This window comes from Aptenodytes forsteri, unplaced genomic scaffold (genome assembly GCF_000699145.1).
Source record: "Aptenodytes forsteri isolate BGI_AS27 unplaced genomic scaffold, ASM69914v1 Scaffold267, whole genome shotgun sequence".
Taxonomy (NCBI): Eukaryota; Metazoa; Chordata; class Aves; order Sphenisciformes; family Spheniscidae; genus Aptenodytes; species Aptenodytes forsteri.
In genome coordinates this window covers 3271614-3275946 of record NW_008794173.1, presented here as the reverse complement: position 1 = coordinate 3275946, position 4333 = coordinate 3271614, and the positions used below count along the sequence as shown (strand labels likewise).

Genomic DNA, 4333 nt, shown 5'->3' with positions numbered 1-4333 from the left:
CGCCGGCGGTCGCTTGCCGTTGGGTGGCAAACCATGGGTGGCCGTTTCCTTTCTGTTCCCCTGTTATGAAAAGCGCTGAATTTCCTTGATCTTCTGGCTGTTGTCTTTGGCATGTTTCCAGCGCTAGAATTGATTTTTAAATAAAATACTAGCAGCTAAATGTTTTTTTTCAGGAGACGCAGAAAGAAAGAGAGACAGGCCACCCTAAATATCTTCCGTGACCACGACTGCGTCGGTATAACAAAGCGTGAGCCGCCTGAAGCCGCAGAGGCACTGATTTCCCTCCTCCTCTCTTCTTCACATCCCTCAGTCTTTACCTTTTCCCAGCATTGGATTTATAAATGTAAACACGACGTGTCCCGGCAGCTTGTTCTTCCGCAGTTGCAGCGCGTACTGGCAACAGCACTGTTTATTTTCATTTTCCTATGTAGGTTCTGATTCTGCCGTGACGTTTTAATAACAAGCCTGAAGCACTGCTCTTGCCATTAAGCCTTCTGAAGCATCGCTTTGCTCTCACATGAGAAGTATGCGTGTGAGAGTGTGTCTGAGAGAGGGAAGGTGTGGGGTTTATTCCATCAGTTTATTTTTAACTTGTGATTCAACTCTGAAAATACAGAATTAAAACCATGGAATTTGGGTCATAAACATGCTGGAAAAAGTCTCTGTGAAATGGCTTCTTTGATGGGAACTTAAAAATAAGCTAAAGCAGAGAGAACCACTTGGGCGCATTGCATCTTCTAAACCACAGCTGGCACCCTGCAAGATCTTTTCAGCGCAGTGACAGTGCCGCGATGCGGGGTGTGATGGTGGCTGCACAAACCGCATATCCCCATGCATTATGTCCCTGGCGACTGCTGAAGTAGCCCGTGACGCTACACCTTTAACGCAGTATTTTCTGAGTTGTAGATAATGTTAGCGTGGTTTGCCGGCTACCGCAGTACAGAGCATCCCGCTCACAGGCTCCGTGCCTGCAGAGCAGCGTGGGCACGCCGCACACAGCGCTGACCTGGCTCGCGCAGCTCCCGGCAGCAGCAGGGAACCCGAGCAGGCCAGGTCCCCGGGTGTGTGTCTTGCTGCTCACATCGATTTTACAGATTTCGCTTAGCTCTGTGCTGCAACAACGCCTGTAGCAAGGGAGAGCTTTGTGATTCAAGTGGGATAACGAACTCGGCTTGCTGAGCTACTTTAAATAGCAGAATTTTCAGCATATTTTGGTGAAGGTGTTTGCCAGACACTGAAATTAATTCCATGTGTCTGGCCTATCAGCAGCAGCAGCTCTGACCTTTCCCAGTTGGTCTCAGATTGAAAGGTGAGAACCGGTAATCAGCCTGCCATGCTTCAGCTCTTGAAATCTGTCCAAGCACCACTCGCAGAATTATTTCCTGCCAGTGGCCAGGTCCTACGGTAGCTGAAGACATCTGTTTGTCTAATACCCGTGCAAGACTGTTTCTTAGGATAATACCACACTTAGCTTGCGGCTTTCCTCCTAAAAACTCCTGACGTGCTCTGTAAATGTAGAGCCGAAGCATCTTTCAGTTTAAGTAGGTGGAGGCGTTACCTTTATGAATGACAGAAGCAAAACCATTAAGACCAACAGTGCGTGGCACAATGTGTGACAGTGGGTGTAAGGAGAAATTTTCACCTAAGGATTCAGGACAAACCCTCCTATGTGGGAGGCACACTGGCAGTGTAATACATGTAACTGCGTTAACGTTTTTGTTAAGATCTTATCTTGAGAAGGGTCCCATACAGTGAGTTAGAGGATAGTCCCCCCTTGTGATCTGAAAGGTGCAGACACAGCCGTGTGAGTGTCTGGGTGTCCTTGGCTGCCACTGAAATTGCTGTATTTGTTGAACCCTTATGAGAACTTTGCAGCTGCTTTCAGTGGGAACATGGTGATGCACTGCGGTGACGGCATCTGCTCGGCACTTTATGGGACAGAAGAGAGCTGACCCTGGCAAAACTCAGAACGGTTTCTGTGGAATCTCAGTATTTTAATTCTCATTCTTTGATCAACCCTTGGTTATAGAAAGCTCCTGTGTATTTCAAAGCCGCCTTGAGTGACTATGAGATTAAAAAAACGTGGTTTTCAACTGTGTATTATCTCATTTCTATCTCTTTCTGTAGAAGCAGACCATAGATATGTTGGTAGTTGGTGCTGCATAAATATGTAAGCTGGGACGTAGTGTCGCAAATGTAGGTGGAAAAAGGAACTCTTGCCGTGCTATTCCGTGGGAGTCAGTGCGTGTGGTCAGACCGGTAGTAGCATACATGTTCTCATTTATCCAAACAGCCAATGTATTTTTTCCATATAGACAATATTGGATCTGTGTTTTGGTAGGAGAGAAAAAATGACAAACTGTCTTCAAGACAAAACCAGAGTTGTATTTTCATGTCCCTTATGATCCCCCTTTCCCAGAGCCAAGAAATCGAATTGGCTCCCAGAAGAAGAAACGTTCGGTTAAAGCAGGAAGGTACCCGTCGGGTAGATTGGTTAGACTTGTTTACAGAAAATAGCGGTTCCTGATGAGCTGGCAGCATCGATTTCATGGCTGGTTTAGTGCATACCTGAAGAAGAACACGGCTGACCTTTTGTCTGGAAGGTTTTGTACGGCGGGTGAATTGGGTCTGTCCATTTGGAAGGCACGCTTCAAACAGCGGGCTGTATCCCAGAGGATACTGTGGGTTTTTTCACTCTTGCTCTTCAGGGTTAGTCAACAGAATGATGGAAATAGCAATCGTCCAACTAAAGAAAGTGTCCTAAAATTATCCTGGAGTAAATTATTTGTCTCATAATATTGGCATATAACTGAAGAATACTTACAATAAATTTGACTTACTAAGAACAATAACTTACCCTATAATTAGGACTATAGGATGAATATAAAAAAAGAATAATCTGGATTTTGCATCGTCATGTACCTCAGAATAGGCGTATGACTGTGCACAGCAGCTGTATGGTTAGTTTGCCACTGACTTGCTGTATGACTTCGGAAGAGTCACTGAAGCATAATTTGCAAATTTGTTTCAAAAAAGCATGGTTTGGATCTCAAGATTATGAATTGGGGGTTTCTTTTAATTTTTGTTACTAGCTTTCCACATGAGAAAATTCTGTGTTTCTGGCTTTTTTGGGTGTTCGGGTTTTTTGGAAGGTGACCTGTTAGACAGCTGGATGGATTCTTTCAGTTCATACCTAAATAAGGCAACTCGGGTGACAAATCTTTCAGAAATGTATGATTTTCCAAAAATGTTGTTTGACTATAATAGCAAAGCAAGCAAACAAAGAAAAAACCCAAGAGCCTCAAACAACTCAACCAAGTACTTTCCTTTCTCAGAAGTTCAGTTGCCACTTTCGGACTGTCTTTGTACCACCATTCCCCTATTTTGCAGGGATCAGAGTTTTCTCCAGATAGTCTCTGGAGTCCTTTGGTGAACAGTCCTGAATTTCAAACGTAAAAATCAAGCAAATGAATCCTTGGTTGGCTCTAGGACGACGTGAGAAGGATGCACCGTGTTGGGACAAGATGCACTGCAGCAAGTCAAATGTCAGCAAAAAGCATGGGCTGGAGGAGTTTTTAGCGCGGACTGTGACGGATTGAAATGACTGTGTGTTTGCAAACCGCTGTCAGTCAGACAGCTTGCAAGAGCAGCTTCCCCTCTGTGCCGGTGGTGAGGGGCTGGCACGGATCAGCCTACCCTTGGAGCAGCTCAAAGCTGCAGTGCCAGCCTTCGAGCGTGCCAGAGCAAGAGCCAGCTCTTGAGAACAGGAGTACTGAGCAGCGCGGCAGGCGGAGCGATGATCTGGGGTACTGAGGCCTTGTGGCTTTTCTTCCTGTCACACGAGGCTGGTAGAGCCGTGGGCTGGGAGGCAGAACTGATAAGCCGATCATCAGCAGCGTTTTCTTCATGGAGTTACTTAATTTTTCTCCAGTTTTACTATTTCCATCTGTGGGAGAGAAAGATAATATAGTCTAGTGTTTGGGAATCTCCAGCTGAAGTATAAAGTAACGTTATTTTGAAACCCAGAGATCAGAAGAGGAGTGAATTGGCAACTTAATGGTTACTGGATGGGGGAGAATTAGTATGTATTGTAGCACTGGTGAGCCCTGTGCCTTAGTCAGAAGAGGTGTGAACTGAGGCTAGCAGGTGATAAGCCAAGACAGATAGTTAACAACTTAAAGTGAGAAATTCTGTTGCAAACCCTTATTACTGGAGGTATTTTGTTAACAAGGGGACCATCCCGCCTTTCCTGTCCCCAGTAGATTTTGCACATGAATAAGCCACAATTTGCAACTTCTGTGTGGGCAGCATGGGTGGTTCCAGAGCTGCGTGC

At 45.5% G+C, this 4333-nt stretch overlaps 1 long non-coding RNA gene across 1 annotated transcript; it reads left to right on the top strand.

Annotated features, from left to right (window-relative positions):
• Positions 1-177: 177 nt before the first annotated feature.
• Positions 178-2089, top strand: LOC103902646. The gene is made up of 2 exons (XR_657786.1): positions 178-343; positions 432-2089. It is a non-coding gene; the product is annotated as an uncharacterized LOC103902646 (long non-coding RNA).
• The last annotated feature ends 2244 nt before the right edge of the window (positions 2090-4333 follow it).